Below are 23,024 nucleotides of genomic sequence, written 5' to 3' on the forward strand. Positions count from 1 at the left end.
TGAGTGTGTGTATGTCTAATAAGGAATTGTGAATTTCTTTTAATGTCTGTATTTTTAAAAAAATGTTGTATTTTGTAAAGCCGATTTTCACATAAATTGGAAGTTATAAATGGCAGGTAGAAATGTGATCAGTATTATGGGATAGTGAATCAGGATGTTCAGAACTAAATTGGTCTCAGAATAAACAGATAAAGAGTTTGTGCTGGGCAGCAGTCAGCTGCTGCAGACTTTGAAATTGCTGCGTTGAAATTGACACTGCATGGCTCCGCAGGGTCCTAGTGCCCGCCCATCACGGAGTCACTAGCAGAAATAATGATGTTTAGAATGTTAAATACATTGAAGAAGGAGCTTTAGAGAATAAAGATATTGGACCAGAAGTTAGTTTGGAGAATTAATTGCAGTATCAGGAAATCAGTATCTGATTGCCGGAAAAGATTTAATAAAAATTGATGCAGAAAAATTAAAATATTAAAACCAATTGATAATACAGAGGAAGTTTGGGTAAAGCTACCAACTCAAACTGCAGGGAAAATCATCCGTGAAGCTGTAAAATGTAAAGAGAAGGTTGTTCAGATTCTGGGTACACATACAGTTGAATTAGAGAAGCATTGTGTCTGGCGCAAAAGAAATTGTATCACAATTAAAACACATGATCCAATTGGTGGGAAGACAGTGAATTAAAACCTGTTAGCAGCATTGATTGGACAGATAATAAAGTTAAAATGTCATGTTCGGATCTTACTTTCATAAAACTCCGGTCGTAATCAAAATAAAGTAATTAAAGTAAATACGTAGCAATATCAGGAATGTATCAGGGTAAGGTTTTGACCAGATTAGATCACTGGGTGAGCAAGAGAGGAGGAGTTTGAGATTCTTCGAATCTCACTCAGGGTGCAATCACAGAGTGAGGCTTAACAGGCTTTAATTGCATGATGTACATCAATGATAAGGAAAATAAACCAGTTCAAAAAGAAATGGTGGCAAAAGAAATCCGGAAGTCCTGGAGAGGGCACTTCTGGGATAATCCAAATGAAAATAGAAAGTGCAAATTAAAGAATAGGGCCCTCTCCACCCTTGATCTGTTCATTTGATTTTTCAGATAAATAACAAACCAGTTCACAAGAAGGAAGAGAACTACACTCCAGAGAAGAATCTTTTAGACAGGATTGGGGGGAAACTAATGATACAATTGGCTACAAATTTGAGGGAATTAAATGAAAGAGCCCCAAGGAAAACGTTACGGGTTAGAAACAAATCAAAATATCAAATTATTACTGGACAGTGAAACCTCCGGTCAGACATCTCTAACTGGACATTAGCTGATGGATGATCTGTGGTCTCCACGGGGTATGTACTACACGGTGGAGTTATTAAGGGTCTCGGCAGACAGCAGCGACTGACGAGGAACCCAAACATGATAAATGACAATCATTTAAGAATTTTTGTAGCTTGATACCACGGCGGGAAAATTGTTACCAATGCAGCAAAACAATATTGCATTGAAGAGCTGTAATCGTTATTAAAGAAAGAAATGTCATGTAAATTGGTAGGGACTGATATATATATGTATGTGTGTCGTTAAAGAACTTGATCCGCATTTCGAAACTGTGTGAATGTTTTAATAGAGGGGTAGTTTAGTGTGTTTTCTTGATTTAATTACATAGATCATTACAAATAATATTGATGTTGTTTATATGCCATATTTAGTATGTAATGACTATTGGTCCCAAAGCCACGAAGGGAGTTTTTGATATTGTAATTTATTTCTAGTATTTAAATTGTGATAACAGTTGCAAATATGTAAAGTTGTAGCACACAGTCTATTTGTGTGGTTAGGTAATGAGTAATATGTTAAGATAAGAATTAATTTTTTTTTACTATGTATTTAACAACAGGGAGAATTTATTTGGAAAAATGACAGTTCAATGTGGTTTTACAAATGCTGTAATGGAAAATATACACTTTCATGTTGTAAGGGAAATGATGACAGATGAAAGGGATTTGAAGGAAATTTGTCAGAAAGATATTCTCTCATGTAAACCAGGGGTTGGCAGACATACATGGTTCACGACAATGTTAGACATTAATGGGGAAGTTAGGAATACAAACAGGATCAATTGAACCTTTTAAATTAATGAATCAAGGGGATCAGTGGGTGGTACATGATATCATAATTTACCATTCCAATTAGAAATGGAAAAGCAATTTGGATGACGGAAAAATGGGACACGTAACAGCCAGTGATGGACAAAAGACCTTTGTGGTTACTGATGGACTGAGTTGTGTGCTGTTTCTAAGGGGCACGAGGAAGCTTCTACGGTGCTGCTATCCCAAGGAAGTAAAATGCTTTGGAGGTAGTGGAACACACGGAAAGCGATTATGTTACCTTCCTGAGCAACGACGGCTATGGTTCACAGTAATTGGACTTGAGGAAGAAAAACAAGACTCTTATCGACACTGGTCTGAGATATGGATACATTTACGTGTTGATTTTGGTGCACAATTTAAAATTCCAACACATGCATACAAATGACAAAGGTCGGGGATATATGTTAGTACAATTGGATGGGGGGACAATTAACCAAATTATATAGTTATGTTTCAAATGTCAAGACGGTTTGTTCTTGAAAATACAGAAAAATGTGTCATTTGAAACATGGAAGTCTGGCAATATCTGGTTTGAGAGGATACAGGGAAAGATCCCACAAAAGTTTAATAGCAGCTGCAAAGAGCAGGTTTATAAAATGCAGATTCTTGCTCACAAGCAGGTTTAGCAAACACACAGGATTCATGTAATAAGCTAAAACAATGGCTCACACCTTCATGGAATGTAACTATCTCAGGAAGCATCTGGAAAAGCATGGATGAGAGTTTCAATTGCATTAAGTGACGAATGTTTAAAACAGGCAAGTCTTTCAAGTCATAACCAAGTTAAATTTTAGCATACAGCTAAAAGCAAAGGTTCACACCTTAATTGAAATAAACTCTCTTAGTAAACAGCTGGAAAGGATGGAAGTTGCTCAGTCGAATTTGGTGTCAATTCTAAAGTGTAAAATTCTATGAACATCAAATCAATTAAAAGAAAATTGGAGACGACCTGTCTACGAGAAACATCATTTAAGTCAAAATCAAAGGCAAAGTTATGAGCTGGGGACAATTAAACGATTCGAAATCACAGAAATAAAAGTTAACTATTGAAATCAAAGCATTGTTTAATCAGATCTGACAGGAGACGATATGCCCAAAATGAATAATTAGTTGTAGTAAAATGTTTACATCAAAGATACTTTTAAACTATCAAAGTGAAACAAGCTCATTTACAATAATGTCGTTAAAACTTAATAACTCTCAGAAAGAGAATATAAACCCAGGGAGCAACAGAGGACAGGACAGAGGAAACCAGCAACAGGAGAGAAGGGGAGGAGAACTCAGAGAGAGAGAGAGAGAGCTCGGTCATGGGAAAGACAAGACAAGCAGCCGAGTTTAAACAGTTATACATCTAAGGAAGACTAGAATTTAAACAAGAGCCAGAGCCAGCTCTCACAGCTCGGTACATGGGAAGGACAGGACACAGCAACCGAGTTCACCAGCGAATACAACTCAAGAAGACCAGATTTTAAGAAGATCGATTGCCAAGGTGGGCCTGAAGGTTTCTACAACCAACCAGCAGCATCCAGAAGCAAGACCTTTTTACCTTTCTGTAAAGAAAGTGTTTGCAGCTTTTAAAAGAAAGAATATAATAATAAAATAACTTAACTTAACCTGAAAAAGTGGTTATTAGCTTACTTCACTTCCTTAATAACGCAGGACGCAGGACATCGATGCTATTAAGGGGTAAGTAGGTAAAATTCTTCGGTGAAGGTATGGGTTATACCAGGGGATAGCTTGAAAAGATAGTTTGACCTGAATAGCACCCACAGAAGCCTGCATCGGAGTCAGGGAGTGAGAATCCCTGTTCACCATTTAGAATATCGACCTTTTTTTGTTATAGCGGGAATTCTAAGAATAGTGGTGAGTTTTAACTTCAGAATGGTGCAAGACGATTCCCTCCTCTGGCCTGTTGAACTCCGAATCTAAACTTCATCCTAGTTACGGATACACTAAACGAATCATCAGGCCACTCTCAATAAGTGGCCCAATGCGGAGAAGTAGCGAAGGGCTCATCGACGAGGATGGATTCAGAGGAGGGGTTCTTCGGCTACTTGCCTGTGAAAGCAGCACCGGAAGCAGCGGGGGAGAGATATTCCAATCGCCAGGATGCAACTCTCCAATTGGTTACTTCACGTTGCTCAGATTTTACACTCTCGTTTCTTGAATCATAGAATGGTTACAGATCAGTGTGTGTCCATTCCGCCCACCGTGTCCATGTCAGTCGCCTGGAGCTGGCGTGTATTCCCGTGATAAAAACAGAAAATGCTGGAAAATCTCAACAGACTGGCAGCAGCTGTGGAGAGGGAAACAGAGAATGGGAAGCAGGGTCATACTGGGTTTGGAACTGAAACTGTTTTTCTCTCTCCACAGATGTTGCCAGACCAGCCGAGTTCCCCAACATTTTCAATTGCTCTTTCAGGATTTTATGAAGAATCTCCATTGCGGCATTGCCCTTGTGGTCGATTCTTCCATTTATAATGACTGGTCCCGGATGCCTATTGTTCTGTTCGAGTGGAGGCCATCATACCAGAAAGAACCAAATTGACCCAATGATCCCGATAAGAAAAGCAAGGGACAAAAAAGAGTTTATTTTGATGTTACTTTAACAATCAAACCAAATTCAACAGGAATTAAGAAGCCCATTGAGTTGATAAAATAAGCTTTGCTTTGGGAGGTAATGGTAAGATGGTTTCAGCGGGACACTGATCGCCGTCTGGCTCGTTGTTCCAGGGGTATGATTCTCACTTAGGGTCTTCTGCTGCGGTAAAATGCGAGAGGTCCCGGGTTCAAATCCCGGACAAGCCCTGCAAAGCACCTTTAAACATCTCTGTTATCGATATGGTGCCATTGACTCAACTCGAGGGCAGTTTGGAGGAAAAGGAGGGAGGAACGAGTTTGGTGCATAACTGCTCCTCGACACCTGTTCTTCAGCTTCCCACAGTACAGTCGATGTGACTCAGTTGACCTCTTCCAGAATCCTCCTCTGCCGCCTCAACAATGAATTTCCTCCTGTTTGTCCACTGGAGGGGTTCTTCGGCTACTTGTCTGTGAAAGCAGAAACGGAAGCTGCGGGGGAAAGAGATTCCAATCGCCAGGATGCAACTCTCCAATTGGATACTTCACGTTGCTCAGATCTTGCATTGTCGTTGACAGAATCATAAAGATTCCAGATTAATGGTTCGTCCATTCCGCCCACCGTGTCCATGTCAGTCGCCTAGAGCTGGCGTGTAGTCCCGTCGTAAAAAGAGAAAATGCTGGAAAATCTCAACAGGCTGGCAGCAGCTGTGGATATGGAAACAGAGAATGGGAAGCAGGGTCATCCTGGATTTGGAACTGGAACTGTTTTTCTCTCTCCACAGATGTAGCCAGACCAGTCGCGTTATCCACGAAGGTATTGAGAGACCACGGACATATCTGACATATCTGAACGATGCTGACCAGAATCAGTGTGCTCAAACGTGTGTTCTTGTTGAAAGAACAAATGAAGAAGTGAATAGTTGTCTGGCTATCGCAGGGAAGTAATGACGCAGCTCCTGGTTTGAGGAGCAGAGTGCCGAAGCGGAACGGTGCCGTGGTCGAGGAATCGAGGCAATTCTCAGTTTTTTAACATTCTCACTCACCAAGAGTAAACATTACGCACGTTTCTGTTTGATTTGCAGCAAATACCTATCAGGATCTTTCTTGCAGTCTCATCCCGGCATTAGTCTCACGAATGAAGGAGACCGCATGACATATTACAACATAGTAAAGTTCATAAGTAACTTTCTCAACTTCTTATAATGTGGTTTCGATATGGTCAGTGTTCGACTATTCACCTCCCGCCAAGCCCTTAAATAAAAGCTAAAAATCGCAGCATTTTTTCTTGATCCTCATGAAGTGGAACAAACAGACAAACAACAGTCAGGTTTTGACGAGGATGGGATTGGAATCCAGGTGCGCAGAGCACAATGGTTTATTGTGCATATCCTGAACCACATGGTACAACTCCTTTACTTTAATAGAACTTTAATATACGATCTTCTCACAGACAAGTAGCCGAAGAACACCTCCAGTGTACAAACAGGAGGAGGTTCATCCAAGAGAGGTGGCTGAAGATAATTATGGGAGAAGTGAAACCGGTAACCTGGACTGTCCTGTGGGTAGCTGAAGAAGAACTGGGGGCAATGAGCGATTCGGCCCCAAACTCGACTGCCTCCGCTCGTCCCTCCTGGAACCCAACTCGATGCAATCTGCCCTGACAACTTGGAACAGATTGTCACATCAGTGATTGCAGATCCAGCTTGGAAAAATGAGCCGCACTACCGAGAAACAGTGGATGAAAAATCGACGAAGATTGGATTCGAAACCGCGGGTGCAGCGCACAATGGATTAGCAGCCCAACGCTAAAACCACTCGGCCACTCGGTCCCTCGGTCCCACATTTTTACGCATCAATACCTCTAATTTCAGTTAGCATCCATGAACTGATGGGAATTATCTGCCTCTTTCTATTTGCCATCGTGCCACAATCCAGAAATGCAGCAACGGAGGTACCGCGCTGGGCATACCTGCCTTCTAAGCAGTTGACCCACGTTCGATTCCCGGCCATCGCAGTGATAGTTGTATTGGTTATTTTTGCGCGACATCGTGAGTTTCAAACTGAGGAAGACTGATCAATAGTTTTTACCACAGAATTTATGCGCAATTATCTAATTGAGATGTATTAGATGTCGGAAGGTATGGAGAAAGTAGACCTGGAGTTGATGCTTCCTCTTGTCGGGCATTCTGAAACCAGAGGTCATGATCTTTGAATAACAGATTGCGCATTTAAAAAAGATTTCAGAAGAAAATACTTCTTCCAAAGGGTTGTGAGTCTGTGGAAGTCGCTACCCCAGCGTGCGCTGAATGCAGGAAGAGTGAGTGAATTTAAGGAGGAGTTAGAGAATTTTCATTGGTAAGGAGTTGCAGGGATATGGAGAACGGGCAGGCCGGTGGAGTTGAGGCCAGGATGGGATCAGCATGGAAGGTGCGCAGAGCACAACGGATTATTATGCATCTCCTGAACCAAATGGTACAACTCCTTTACTTCAATAGAACGTTAATATACGATATTCTCACAGACAAGTAGCCGAAGAACACCTCCAGTGTAAAAACAGGAGGAGGTTCATTCAAGAGAGGTGGCTGAAGAGAATTATGGGAGAAGTGAAACCGGTAACCTGTACTGTCCTGTGGGTAGCTGAAGAAGAACTCAGGAGGTTAAATAGCCTACACCAGCTCCTACGCCATGTCTTATGGGGAGTAGGTGTTTTGGCTGATATCGCAATCGACCTCTTCATCTGTAACACTGTAGGTAGCAGATGGGGAACATATCAGCCATGATAGAATGGCGGAGCAGACTCGATGGGTCTAATGGCTTAATTCTGCTCCTATATTTTCTGAACATATCTTTTCCACGACATCGTGAGTTTCAAACTGAGGGAAAGAAACGGTCTCCAACTCAGAATTAATGCGCGATTAAGTCAGGGAGCGAAGTAAGTAACTTTCTCAGCTTTTGATAATGTGGTTTCGACATGGACAGTGTTCGACTATTCACCACCCGCCAAGCCCTTAAATAAAAGCTAAAAATCGCAGCATTTGTACTTGATCCTCATGAAGTGGAACAAACAGACAAACGACAGACACGTTTTTGACGAGGATGGGATTGGATTCCACTTGCGCAGAGCACAATGGGTTATTGTGTATTTCCTGAACCACATGGTACAACTCCTTTACTTTAATATAACTTTAATATACGATCTTCTCACAGACAAGTAGCCGAAGAACACCTCCAGTGTACAAACAGGAGGAGGTTCATTCAAGAGAGGTGCCTGAAGAGAATTATGGGAGAAGTGAAACCGGAAACCTGGACTGGCCTGTGGGGAGCTGAAGAAAAACTGGTGGCAATGAGCGGTTCGGCCCCAAAAACGTCTGACTCAGTTCGTCCCTCCCGGGACCTAACTCGACGCAATCTGTCCTGACAACAGATCCATCTTGGAAAAATGAGCCCCACTACAGAGAAACAGTGGATGAAAAATCGACGAGAATGGGATTCGAACCCACGCATGCAGAGCACAATGGATTAGCAATCCATCGCCTTAACCACTCGGCCACCTCGTCCCACATACTTACACATCAATACCGCTAATTTCGATTAGCATCCATGAACTGATGGAAATTATTTGCCTCTTTCTATTCACCATGGGGTTAAAATCCAGAAATGCAGCGATGGTGGTATAGTGGTGAGCATAGCTGCCTTCCAAGCAGTTGATTCGCGTTCCATTCCCGGCCATCGCAGTAACAGTTGTATTGAATGTTCTTGTGCGACATGGTGAGTTTCAAATTGAGGAAAACTGACCAACAGTTTTTAGTACAGAATTTATGCGCAATTATCTAAATTGTGATGTATTAGATGTCAAAAGCTTTGGAGAAAGTAGACCTGGAGTTGATGCTTCCTCCTGCGGGGCATTCTGAAACCAGAGATCATGATCTTAGAATAAGAGATTGCGCATTTAAAAAAGATTTGAGGAAAACTACTCCTTCCCGAGGGTTGTGATTCTGTGGAATTCGCTACCCCAGCGTACACTGAATGCAGGATGTGTTGTGAACTTACGGAGGATTAGAATTTTTTTTTATTGGTAAGGATTGAAAGGTTATGGAGAACGGGCAGGACGGTGGAGTTGAGGCCAGGATGGGATCAGCATGGAAGGTGTTAGGCTCAGGAGCCTACATTGCCGACTCCAGCTCCTGCGCCATTTCAGATGGGGAGAAGGCGATCAGGCTGATATCGCAATCGACCTCTTCATCTGTAGCAATGCAGGTTGCAGATGGGGAACATATCAGCCATGATAGAATGGCAGAGCAGACCGATGGGTCTAATGGCTTAATTCTGCTCTTGTATTTTCTGAACTTATCTTTTTCACGACATCGTGAGCTGAAACGGAGGGAAAGAAACGGTTTCCAACTCACAATTTATGCGTGATTAGGGCAGGGAGTGAAATAAGTAACTTTCTCAGCTTTTAATACTGTGGTTTCGACATGAACAGTGTTCGACTATTCACCACCCGCCAAGACCTTACATAAAAGCAACAAAACGCAGCATCTGTACTTCATCCTCATGAAGTGGAACAAACAGAGAAACAACCGACACGTTTTTGACGAGGATGGTATTGGAATCCACGTGCGCAGAGCACAATGGATTATTGTGCATCTCCTGAACCACATGGTACACCTCCTTTACTTTAATAGAACTTGAATGTCCGATCCTCTCACAGACAAGTAGCCGAAGAACAACTCCAGTGTACAAACAGGAGGAGGTTCATCCAGGAGAGGTGGCTGAAGAGAATTTTCGGAGAAGTGAAACCGGTAACCAGGACTGTCCTGTGTGTAGCTGAAGAAGAATTGGTGGCAATGAGCGGTTCGGCACCAAACACGTCTGCCTCCGTTCGTCCCTCCTGGAATCCAACCCGATGCAATCTGTCTTGACAACTTGGAATAGATTATCACATCAGTGATTGCAGATCCATCTTGGAAAAATGAGCCACACTCGCGAGAACAATTGGATGAAAAATCGATGAGGGTGGGATTCGAACACACGCGTGCAGAGCACAATAGACTAGCAGACCATCGCCTTAACCACTCGGCCACCTCGGCCCACATCCTTGCGCATCAATACGGCTAATTGCGGTTAGCATCCATGAACTGATGGAAAATATCTGCCTCTTTCTATTCACCATGGTGCCAAAGTCTAGAAATGCAGTGATGGTGGTATAGTGGTGAGTATAGCTGCCTTCCAAGCAGTTGATCTGGGCTTGATTCCCGACCTTCGCAGTAACAGTTGTATTGGATGTTATTGCACGACATGGTGAGTTTCAAACTGTGCAAGGCTCACCAACAGCTTTTAACCTCACAATTTATGTCGAATTATCAATTTGAGATGTATCAGATGTCAAAAGGTATGGAGAAAGTACACCTCATTTCATTTCATGTTCATGGAGTTGATTCTTCCTCTTGTGGGGATTCTGAAACCAGAGGTCATGCTCTTAGAATATTAGATTGCGTATTTAAAAAAGATTTCAGGAAAAACTACTTCATCCAAAGGATTGTGATTCTGTGGACTTCGCTTCCCCAGCGTGCGCTGAATGCAGGAAGAGTGAGTGAATTTAAGGAGGAGTTAGAGAATATTTTATTGGTAAGGAGTCGAAGAGCTATGGAGAACGGGCAGGCCGGTGGAGCTGAGGCCAGGAATGGATTATTATGCATCTCCTGAACCAAATTGTACAACTCCTTTACTCCAATATAACTTTAATACACGATCTTCTCACAGTCAAGTAGCCGAAGAACACCTCCAGTGTACAAACAGGAGGAGGTTCATTCAAGAGACGGGGCTGAAGAGAATTATGGGAGAAGTGAAATCGGTAACCTGGACTGTCCTGTGGGTAGCTGAAGAAGAACTCAGGAGGCTAAATAGCCTACTCCCGCTCCTACGCCATGTCTTAGGTGCTCTGGATGATATCGCAAACGACCTCTTCAGCTGTAACATTGTAGGCAGCAGATGGGGAACATATCAGCCATGATAGAATGGCGGAGCAGACTCGATGGGTCTAATGGCTTAATTCTGCTCCTATATTTTCTGAATTTATCTTTTCCACGACATACTGAGTTTCAAAAGGAGGGAAAGGAACGTTTTCCAACTCAGAATTTATTATTAATTTTGGTATGATGCAAAAGTTCCACATTGCCTGTCACCCGCAGCCCAGCGGCATTGTGGAACACATGAATCGGTCACTAAAGTCCACACTTAGAAAAATGGTGCAGCAGCACAACATGACATGGGAGGCAGCGTTCCAATTCGCACTGATGTTTGTTAGGAAAACAGTGTCGAGTTCAACAGGATATACCCACCAAACCCTCATGACAGGACGACCCATGAAGGGTACCGAGTATTTATTTGGGCTTGATTTGGCCAGCCCCGCAGTCACCGCCCTGACCCATGAGAAAGCAGTCCAACACATGGTAGAAAATATTAAAGCAGCACAATTCGCTGCAGCTGTTCGACTAGGCGCTAAGCAAAAGCAGAGTAAGGCCTGCTTTGATAAGACAGTACACCCGACAGTGCATACAGTCGGACAGCAATTAATGATCAGCTTATACAACCCCAGCTCAATTCTCTCCCCTAGGTTTGCAGGCCCCTATTCAAACTCGGACAATGTAAGCTAATCAGTTTATAAAATCACGTATCCGAACGGAAAATCAGGATGGTTCCATGTAATTCAGCTTAAGGTTTATGGAACGCAGTGCAGCCACTCGCACCACCTCTCGTTCGCTCGTTTGCACGAAATGAAGACCCGCCCACTGATAACCCAATCCCCCACTCCCCCAGCAGCACGTCCAGAGACACAACCTTGACCCCGCGCCCAGAATCAAATATCACCCTGAAGCTTGATTCGGCTGCTAGTGACAGCGACAGGACAACTGAAGCCCCTGGGAAAACTGAACAATGGACACTCAGACCAGGCCGCAGTCACTACAGCCCCAGAGACACCGACAGAATATGTTCAGCCCCTTTGTGACCATTTATTTGCCCACATCGGAAACAGACCCACCACCCGACGATAGCGACAACCCCCCTTACCCAGACCGCCATACGGAAAAGGAAACACTGGCACCACGAAAATTCCTGCCGTCTGACACGGAATGATGAAATGGACCCCACATCGGCACACGCCGCGTTAGCACAAAAACTCTACACGCGAGTTTGGCACCCGGTAGATGGCGATGACTCCGAGTCTGACTCCCACCATGGTAACCCCTTTCAAACCCTTTTTGGAATGGAATCTTGAGGTGTCCAGATGATTAGTGACAGGAACTGATTGGGATTTACGGTGTCCTATAATCTGATGGAACATAGAACATAGAACATAGAACGATACAGCGCAGTACAGGCCCTTCGGCCCTCGATGTTGCACCGACATGGAAAAAAAAACTAAAGGCCATCTAACCTACACTATGCCCTTATCATCCATATGCTTATCCAATAAATTTTTAAATGCCCTCAATGTTGGCGAGTTCACTACTGTTGCAGGTAGGGCATTCCACGGCCTCACCACTCTTTGCGTAAAAAACCCACCTCTGACCTCTGTCCTATATCTATTACCCCTCAATTTAAGGCTATGTCCCCTCGTGCTAGCCACCTCCATCCGCGGGAGAAGGCTCTCGCTGTCCACCCTATCTAACCCTCTGATCATTTTGTATGCCTCTATTAAGTCACCTCTTAACCTTCTTCTCTCTAACGAAAACAACCTCAAGTCCATCAGCCTTTCCTCATAAGATTTTCCCTCCATACCAGGCAACATCCTGGTAAATCTCCTCTGCACCCGTTCCAAAGCTTCCACGTCCTTCCTATAATGAGGCGACCAGAACTGTACGCAATACTCCAAATGCGGCCGTACCAGAGTTTGGTACAGCTGCATCATGACCTCATGGCTCCGGAACTCAATCCCTCTACCAATAAAGGCCAACACACCATAGGCCTTCTTCACAACCCTATCAACCTGGGTGGCAACTTTCAGGGATCTATGTACATGGACACCGAGATCCCTCTGCTCATCCACACTACCAAGAATTTTACCATTAGCCAAATATTCCGCATTCCTGTTATTCTTTCCAAAGTGAATCACCTCACACTTCTCCACATTAAACTCCATTTGCCACCTCTCAGCCCAGCTCTGCAGCTTATCTATGTCCCTCTGTAACCTGCAACATCCTTCCGCACTGTCTACAACTCCACCGACTTTAGTGTCGTCTGCAAATTTACTCACCCATCCTTCTGCGCCCTCCTCTAGGTCATTTATAAAAATGACAAACAGCAACGGCCCCAGAACAGATCCTTGTGGTACGCCACTCGTAACTGAACTCCATTCTGAACATTTCCCATCAACTACCACTCTCTGTCTTCTTTCAACTAGCCAATTTCTGATCCACATCTCTAAATCACCCTCAATCCCCAGCCTCCGTATTTTCTGCAATAGCCGACCGTGGGGAACCTTATCAAACGCTTTACTGAAATCCATATACACCACATCAACTGCTCTACCCTCGTCTACCTGTTCAGTCACCTTCTCAAAGAACTCGATAAGGTTTGTGAGGCATGACCTACCCTTCACAAAACCAATCTGACTATCCCTAATCATATTATTCCTATCTAGATGATTATAAATCGTATCTTTTATAATCCTCTCCAAGACTTTACCCACCACAGACGTTAGGCTCACCGGCCTATAGTTACCGGGGTTATCTCTACTCCCCTTCTTGAACAAAGGGACCACATTTGCTATCCTCCAGTCCTCTGGCACTATTCCTGTAGCCAATGATGACCTAAAAATCAAAGCCAAAGGCTCAGCAATCTCTTCCCTGGCTTCCCAGAGAATCCTAGGATAAATCCCATCCGGCCCCGGGGACTTATCTATTTTCACCTTGTCCAGAATTGCCAACACTTCTTCCCTACGCACCTCAATGCCATCTATTCTAATAGCCTGGGTCTCAGCATTCTCCTCCACAATATTATCTTTTTCTTGAGTGAATACTGACGAAAAGTATTCATTTAGTATCTCGCTTATCTCCTCAGCCTCCACACACAACTTCCCACCACTGTCCTTGACTGGCCCTACTCTTACCCTAGTCATTCTTTTATTCCTGACATACCTATAGAAAGCTTTTGTGTTTTCCTTGATCCTACCTGCCAAAACCTGCCCGCTTTTCTTCTTTAGTTTGGTTTTAAATATTGTACGTTCTTTCTTGTACGATTTTGTGTGTCAGACTCAGGAATCATTTCCTGATACAGTAATAGTTTCTGACGCACATGGCAGATAAGGAAACAAGTTTGTTCGAGCCCATATATTTCCAAATTCTTACCGCTCTTGGATGGTCACTCAGGCAGTGGAGTAATGACACTTATCCCCGCCCTGCCTGAGGACCACCTTTCCATCTGGTCAGCCAAGCTGGGGTAGTGGAGTAACGGCACTGGTCACCATCCTGCCCGGGGATTCCACCCATTCTTGCCCTGCCACGGATCATACACACCCCATTCGGAGAATTGTTTGCGAAACTCTTTTGCTGTTCTTTTTCATTCCTGTGGTTTAAAGAATGCATTTTGCCACAACTTTGCCCCTTTCCGCCAACCCTTCGGGTGCTATCCCCCCACCTACTATTTACATGTCAGAATCACTTGGTTAGAAACCAGTTTGCAGAGGACGGAGAAATTATCCACCCACCCAGCCCATCAAACACAGGCTGCGAGAGTGCTCGCACCGTGACAGAATTTTTCATTTCGGATGTCTTGTCTCCGCAAATTGGTGGTTTTAAAAAAATGAAGGAGGCTGATATGGTGACAATTCTAACAGGAAATTAAGGTTAAGGAGAAACAGACAGACAAACGAGATGTTAAGCAACAAGATAATAACAGATATTATGCTTCCTCCCCGAGGAAGATACAAAGATACTTTCAGACGGAGAAAAGCCTGAACAAGATGAAGACCACCCTGATGATCAAGATCATTATCGTCGCTGAAACAGTACAGTTGCACGTGTTACCTATCTCTACCTCCCTCACCACACAGGCCCCGAACACGAATACCCAAAACAACAACCCCAGCCCGGACACTACACAACACATAGACCCAGCCACCGATACCCCCACATGGTGTGAGAATCTCATTAAATGTTACTCCCTGTGATACACAGCAGAGGCTTTCCCAGTGGGAGTCATACTGTGCAGTGTCATCCAGACAATCAGATTGCGGAAATGGAGAAGGAGAGCCTCCCGCCCTCCAGGACACACCTTTGGAGCCCCTTTCCTCGGACTTCAGCAAACCCCACAAACTTTCTGAACATTTTTCTTTAATAAATTCCGCGGTTGGACGGCACGGTGGCACAGTGGTTAGCATTGCTGCCTACGGCGCTGAGCACCCGGGCTCGAATCCTGGCCCTTGGTCACTGTCCGTGAGGAGTTTGCACATTCTCCCCGTGTCTGCGTGGGTTTCACACCCACAACCCAAAGATGTGCAGGACAGGATAGGTGGATTTGCTACGCTAAATTGCCCCTTAATTGGAAAAAATAATTGGGTACTCTAAATTTAAAAAAAAAACATATGTTTTTTTTTTAATTCCGCGGTTGTTGTTTCATTATTAAAGCTTATTTTCTGTTCATGAATGTTCGTGATAAGAGAACATGTGATGCTGCTATTGGGTTTTTGTATTGTAAGGTAAGTTCTTTGATGGTTAAGAAGCAGCATGAGTGTAGTGTAGTTAGAGACAGTTAGAGGTCCCCTTTTTTCTTATTTACAAGGATAATGGAAGACAGGATTGAATGTTAAATGGCCCCTTCGGAATTTTTAGTTATGTGTTGTATTAGGGAAATTTGGGTAAATGCTTATGACCCGTATCACAGAGTAGGGTAGAACCTGTCCTTGATTAAGGGTACCCGGCATTTCAGAGAACAGAAGACCCAGTATTGTGATCCGTCACGGTGCGCGTTGAGGATCAAGAGGACGGAGTGTAGCCATCTGCAAAGGTATCTTACAGCTAAGGACAGAGAAACTCCCAAAGCCTAGCGGGTAAAACGGAGAAGGCAATACTCAGACAGCCTCAGAGCCTGAAATAGATTTGCAAGGAAGAATTCCAGACGGTATCGAAACTCCGACCAATTAGTATTTTGATGGGGCCGATTAACATTTGATGGCCCATCTTCATCAAAACAAAGGACTAGTACTCGAGCGAACGGTACAGTCCCAGACATTTTGGCGCCACTCCCTGTTGAGGGGAAGCGTAAACAACGGGATCACCCAATTAGTGGGGTCCGAAATTGGCCGCCCAAAAGAGTGCGAAAACCCCCAAGTATAAGAAGAAGAGTTCGCCATATGTTCGTCCTCTCTTGGACTTGGCGCCCCGGCCACGACCATTTCCAAGTGCAGCAACACCAGAAGCAATTCCAAGTTCAACGCTCGCTGCCAGACGGATGAGCCCAGCAGAGCAGCAGTTACTTCTCCAGACTCGATTGCTCCAGAATCGGACTGCGGCCGACTAATTGTGTGTAAATAAAGTAGCTTGACCTTGAACTAACTAACTGGTGTTTGGCTCTTTGATCGACAGCCGGTTGTACCTTGTGGTGGTATCATTTGATACGTGACGACTCTGAATATTAGAACATAGATATCAAAAGAAAGGAGGGTAAACTCACTGATTGCCATAATTGGAACAGAGCCATAGAAAACGACAGTTAAAGAAAAAGCAACACCTTTCATTCTGTTTTCAATCACGACAAAATACATTGATACACAAAGCAGCTCAACACAAACTGATTGAGAGATAACAGAAATAAACACACAATTATTCAGCACTATCACGCTGATACACACAAAATTCAATTGCAAACATCGCAATAGTAATCATGAATATTGTTTTATTTTGAGCATGATATAATCCAATACCTGCAACAGCTACGTTGAAGATGCCATCGGAGTGCGTTTTTCTTGGGAGGAACCCGAATGTTTTATATTCTTCCGGCATTTGTCGCATCCATTCTGCAATTTAGATTTGCGGAGATTTAAATAGGAACATGTGAATTCCATCGGTTAGAACGAAATAAACTGATATGTGTCTGTAGAATACAGGCTGGAAATGCAATGAATAGTAGATTCAGAGGCAGTCAGTAAAGATGTGCGGTGCTACACAACAGACTTACATTGCAGGACCAGTGGGAAATTGGAGTATTTTGCAGATGGTGAGAAACGATAGACCTTGGAGGAGCAAGGCGATTGGAGACACTGGGTACGGAATCATTCACCGTCAGTGGAATTATCCGATAACTAGTTTCTAGCTCTCAACTTCTAGGTTGTCATATCGGAGGAGACATTCATTCCTCCAGTTCGTTATCAGGGCAACTCCAGAGAATGAGTTGCTGCAATTAATGGAAACATAGATTGCCTGGAGGGCAGAGTGGGGCGACCACGTCTTCACGGACACTCCGAACGAGCATCATACCGAGGCCCTGTCCATTCCCTGCCCATAACTCCATGTCATGTCTGGAAAGTAAAGGCCAAGTATACATGGCCCATCCAACTATCCTGCAGATGTCATGTCTGGAAAGTAAAGGCCAAGTATACATGGCCCATCCAACTATCCTGCAGATGTTTGGAGTGTGGGAGGCAGTCGGTGCAGTGCCGAGGTCCCACTGCTGCTCTCCCCTCGTTCTATTCTTCCATTAGCCTATGATTTGAGCAATAAAGTGATATCCAGTCATTTTGCTCATTTGTCGGCGAGATCAGCGGCCACTAAGAACCGCAGAGAAAACTTGCCGTTCGACACATTTTCACGAAAGTTCGTTTGACATTTTTTTGTTTTACACCACCTCACAGCTTTCCGAGTTGGGCATAACTTACAACAAAGAAACATACGCGAATTTCGAAATTGCACGAGTAAAGGAAGACACGTCGCCAGCAGGATTCGATCCTGCGCGGGGAAAACCCAATGGATTTCTGCTTCATCGCATGAACCGGTATGTTCGGGAGCAGCGCTGTGTTTCCGGACGGTAAACAGCGTTCGATTGCCTACCATAGTTGTGTCGATTTATTTGGAAATTTATGCGGGCTGGCCTGTTTCAAAATAAGAGAATAAAAAGATCCAAGAAATGACAGGCAAAAATAAATTTGAAGCTTTGTTATCATCGATTTTCGCAATACTGCTGCCCGGTGAAGTTACTGAATGAAATTCAGAGCGAAAGCAGAATGAGGATCAGAGGAAGGTTCTTCTGTCATGACAGACAGACATTTAATTAGAATAACTTGAATGAACAAAAACTTCTAATTGACATCGTGTTCTGCAAGCAGTTTGCTCTCAACGGAGTAAAGATTTCGGATCACAGCCGCTGCGAGTAGGGTTCGAATCTACGCGGGGAAACCCCATCGGATTTCGAGTCCAACGCCTTAACCACTCGGCCATCGCAGCTGACAGCTCGTTTGGAGAAAGCATTGTAAAATCAAACGCTCCAGGTATTGCAGTAACGCGATGAAAAGTGTCCCAGTATTTATCTGAGAACGGAGGAATTCACGTGGAAAAAAGACCATGAGATTTGGAGCAAAGCCTTGAGCTGCACGTAAATCTCATCTTCCAAAACCCACTGTTCTACTTTGTGTCACAATATCAGTTGCAGTGGAAATATGCCATAAATTCATGTTTTTTGAACGGACCAGTACAGAACTTCCCAGTCTGAATCAAAATTAAAGTAATTAAATCATAGAAGCATACACCACAGGAAGAGCAGACCGAGTGGTCACGTGATGACTGGGTTGTCAGGAAGTTCCACCAGATTTCTGTGTGAAGTGACCGCGGCAGGTCTGGAACCTGGACTCAACGTTAGATTCCCCGAAGTCAGACGCCCTTTCCATCCGCTGCAAAGAGGAAGCTGATGGTTGCACCATGTTAATAATCACTGTGAATATATTCATTTCAGTTCTGTTTTTTGATGATACCCGGTTTTCCAGATCGCAGAAAATACACGGAAAGCTCCAGTTGCCGGACATGGACATTTTCGATGTCGGAAAAGTCCTTCACACTGAATGCCGTGAAGATTCATGGAGCATCATCCTCAAATTTAGCTGCTCACGGACATGTGTCACATCCTCTGCCTGCTCCGCGATCACATGCAGTCAGTGATCCTCACAAAGTGAATCAACACAAACCCCGCTCATTAAAAACTGCAGACAGGCAAAGGGTGCGTCATTGCACCAATTCTCTTTTCCATTTTCCTCTCTTATCTTCTTTATATTCCTCTCTTCAATATTGTACCTGTCATCCAGCAACTTCCCGACAGGCCTGGAGATAATCAAAGGAAGGACAGGAAATTGATCAAACTACAACCGTTTTCATTACAAAGTCAAACACTATCTTCAGACATTGAGCTCTCGGCTGCAGGCAAAGTTTGTATGGGTGTAAAATCAGAATCTCAGAATCAAGCAGATTCAGCATAGCTTTATGAAGGGGACGTCATGGACGACAAATTAATTAGAATTATTTCCGGCGGTACTGATCAGGATAAATAAAGGAGACCCAAAAGGTTTAATACACTTGGATATCCAAAAACGCTCGTTTTTGATGTCGATATGATGCCGCACATAAGTTAACTTAAGAAGCTTAAAGCCCATGGTTTTCTGGCTAATATATTAGGACGTTCTCCTTGGATTTTATTTTGTTTATTGTCACGTGTACCAAGGTACAGTGAAATGTATTCTTCTGCAAGCAGCTCAACAGATCATTAAGTAAATGAAAATAAAGGGAATAAAAGAAAATACATAATAGGGCAGCTCAAGGTACACAATATAACTACTTTCACCGCCATCGGGTGAAGCAGGCAAGGGTTAATGACGTCAGTCCATAAGTAGATCGTTTAGGAGTCTGTTCGTGCGTGTACTCAAACTTCTGTTTTTCCTGCCCGATGGAAGAAGTTGGACCAGTGAGTAAGCCGGTTGTGAGGCGTCTTTGATTATGCTGCCCGCTTTCCCCAGACAGCGGGAGGTGAAGTTGGTGTCAATGGAGGCAGGTTCATGTGATGAAATGGGCGGTATTCACGACTCTCTGAAATTTCTTGCGGTCTTGGGCCGAGCAGTTGCCATACTAGGTTCTGATGCAGCCAGATAGAATGCTTTCTATGGTGCATCTGTAAAAGTCGGTAAGAGTTCATGTGGACATACCGAATTTCCTTAATTTCCTGAGAACTGGATAATATCCCAAACTCATATCCTGCTATTGTCACATTGGTCCACCACCTTTTTCTCGTCACAAAACATCAGGAATATCAGACGAAGTCTTCTGACCTTTGATTCTCTCTTCAACCAACATCTTGTCCCTGATAAAGTCTAGCTTGGGAAGAGGGGCTCGACATTCCGAGTTCCTCTGCAGACAGCCTCTTGCTGCTGATGAATCAAAAGAGACCTAAAACCTGAAAGACGGCCTCTCTCACAGCTCTGTGAGCATGGCTCCGTTAGACGGCGCTGACAGTACCTGCAGAGTAGATAAAAAAGGAGAGAAGTGTGAGCAATTTCCGGTAAAAATTCTGTGATCAAAGAAAACAAAGAAAAGTTCAGCACAGGAACAGGCCCTTCGGCCCTCCAAACCTGTGCCGACCATGCTGCCCGTCTAAACTAAAATCCTCTGCACTTCCTGGCTCCGTATCTCTCTATTCCCATTCTATTCATGTATCTGGAAAACAAGGACTCCTACATCAGACTCCTATTTATTGACTACAGCTCCGCCTTCAACACCATAATCCCAGCCAAGCTCATATCAAAGCTCCAAAACCTAGGACTTGGCTCTCCACTCTGCAACTGGATCCTTGACTTTCTGAACAACAGACCCAAGTCAGTAAGAATGAACACCACCACCTCATCCACAATAGTCCTCAATACCGGTGCTCCGCAAGGCTGCATACTTAGCCCACTACTCTACTCCCTGTACACACACGACTGCATGTCAAAACTTGGTTCCAACTCCACCTACAGGTTTGCTGACGATACGACCATAGTGGGCCGGATCCCGAATAACGACGAGTCCGAATACAGGAGGGAGATAGAGGACCTAGTGGAGTGGTGTAACGACAACAATCTCTCCCTCAATGCCAGCAAAACTAAATAGCTGGTAATCGATTTCAGGAAACAAACTACTATACACACCCCGATCAGCATCAACGGAGCCGAGGTGGAGATGGTGAGCAGTTTCAAATTCCTAGGGGTGCACATCACCAAAAATCCACTCACGTCGACGCTATCACCAAGAAAGTACAACAGCACCTATACTTCCTCAGGAAACTAAGGATATTTGGCATGTCCACATTAACCCTTACCAACTTTTACAGATGCACTATAGAAAGCATCCTATCGGGCTGCATCAGAGCCTGGTTTGGCAACTGCTCGGCCCAGGACCGCAAGGATCTTCAGAGAGTCGTGAATACGGCCCAGTCTATCACACGAATCTGCCTCCCATCCATTGATTCCATCTACACCTCCCGCTGCCGGGGGAAAGCGGGCAGCATAATCAAGGATCCCTCCCACCTGGCTTACTCACTTTTCAAACTTCTTCCATCGGTAAGGGGATTCAGAAGTCTGAGAACACGAACGAACAGACTCAAAAACAGCTTCTTCCCCACTGTCACCAGACTCCTAAATTACCCTCTTATTGACTGACCTCATTAACACTACACCCTGTATTCTTCAACCGATGCCAATGCTTATGTAGTTACATTGCATATCTTGTGTTGCCCTATTATATATTCTCATGTATTTTCTTGAATTTTATTTAATTCCCTTTTCTTCCATGTAATGAATGATCTGTTGAGTTGCTTGCAGAAAAATACTTTTCACTGTAACTCGGTACACGTGACAGTAAAGTAATACAATCCAAACTAATCCTCCGGCAGCGAGTTCCAGGCACCCACTACGCTCTATGCAAAAAGCTTGCCTCGTACATCTCCTCTGAACCTTGTCCCTCGCACCTTAAACCTATGCCCCCTCGGAATTGACCCCTCTACCCTGGGAAGAGGCCTCTGACTATCCAAAAGCCTCTGATTATCCAAACGCCTCTGTATAAACAGAGGATTCAAAATACAACATTATTAAAAACACAGAAGAAAGGGCAGCACGGCGGCGCAGTGGTTAGCACTGCCGCCTCATGGCACAGACGTCCCACTTTCGATCCCGGCCCTGGGTCTCTGTCCGTGTGGAGTTTGCACATTCTCCCCGTGCTTGTATCCGTCTCCTCCCCACACCCAAAGATGTGCAGGGTAGGCGGATTGGCCACGCTAAATTGCCCCTTAATTGGATAAATAAATTGGGTACACAAAATTTATATTTTAAAAAACACTGAATAAATCCTCAGAGAGCAGGACTCAAATCAAAGGGGAAAATCCGGTCGATTTCTAGTCGAAAGATTTAACAACTGGATACCGTCAGCTGACATCAGTCATTGTATTAAAATCCCTGTAGATATTCCACAGGAAAGGGAAGGCGAATTTGCAAAAGACAGACATCCCCCTTTATGGAGGGTATTCTCATTTTCACAGATGGTCAAAGGGAATAAGGCTCGGCTGAGATTTCAATCCATATTTTTCTTTAGGGAACAGACACTTTAACGGACTGAACTACAGGGTGTGGGGATGTTCAGCGAATCACAGTGGAATGCTGGAAATACTGTACGGAACTGCAGTATCTGTGAAAAGAGAAATAGTTAACCATTGAGTTCCTGCCCTTTCACTGAAACGACCTGTTCATCTCTCCACAGAAGCTACCGGAACAGCTGAATATTTCCAGCATTTTCTGTCTTTATTTCGGGTTTGCAGCATCCGCAGTATTTTGCTTTTGGGCAAAAGGACAATGAGTTGCCTTTCCTGCTCTGAGGGTTATTGCGCCTCTCTCTTGATGTGATTATCGCTGATTATCTATCTCTGGGTTTTTTACGAATCTCCGACTTTGGCGCTATTTGGGAGTGAGCGCGAGACATTCAGATGGATTGACATGATTTCCTTGTAAATCTTTTAAATCTCCGTCTTTTGCCGAATTTGGACAAACTCCTCAATGAGGGAATCACACACATCACTCAGTGAAACTCCTCCGGGAAACATTGAACGATTTATCGTGAGCTGGTTCCATTTACTGCATTCAGAAGCAGCATTCCTGTCAGTGAGCAGGTCACACTCGCTGCTGCCGCCTGTGACCAGCGACAAAACCAATTGCAGAGAGAGTCAGATCATCATCATGGGACAAATAGGACGAATAATAACCGCTTATTGTCACAAGTAGACTTCATTGAAGTTAC

At 44.0% G+C, this 23,024-nt stretch overlaps 1 protein-coding gene and 2 non-coding genes across 3 annotated transcripts in view; all 3 read right to left on the minus strand.

Moving 5' to 3' along the window:
- LOC119959009 overlaps positions 1–23,024 on the minus strand; it is a 478,444-nt gene that overhangs the window by 249,031 nt on the left and 206,389 nt on the right. The window lies entirely within an intron of this gene.
- trnas-gcu lies at positions 8,204–8,285 on the minus strand. The gene has a single exon. It is a non-coding gene; the product is annotated as a tRNA-Ser (tRNA).
- On the minus strand, positions 18,086–18,167 carry trnas-cga. The gene has a single exon. It is a non-coding gene; the product is annotated as a tRNA-Ser (tRNA).

This window comes from Scyliorhinus canicula, chromosome 31, assembly GCF_902713615.1.
Source record: "Scyliorhinus canicula chromosome 31, sScyCan1.1, whole genome shotgun sequence".
NCBI lineage: Eukaryota > Metazoa > Chordata > Chondrichthyes > Carcharhiniformes > Scyliorhinidae > Scyliorhinus > Scyliorhinus canicula.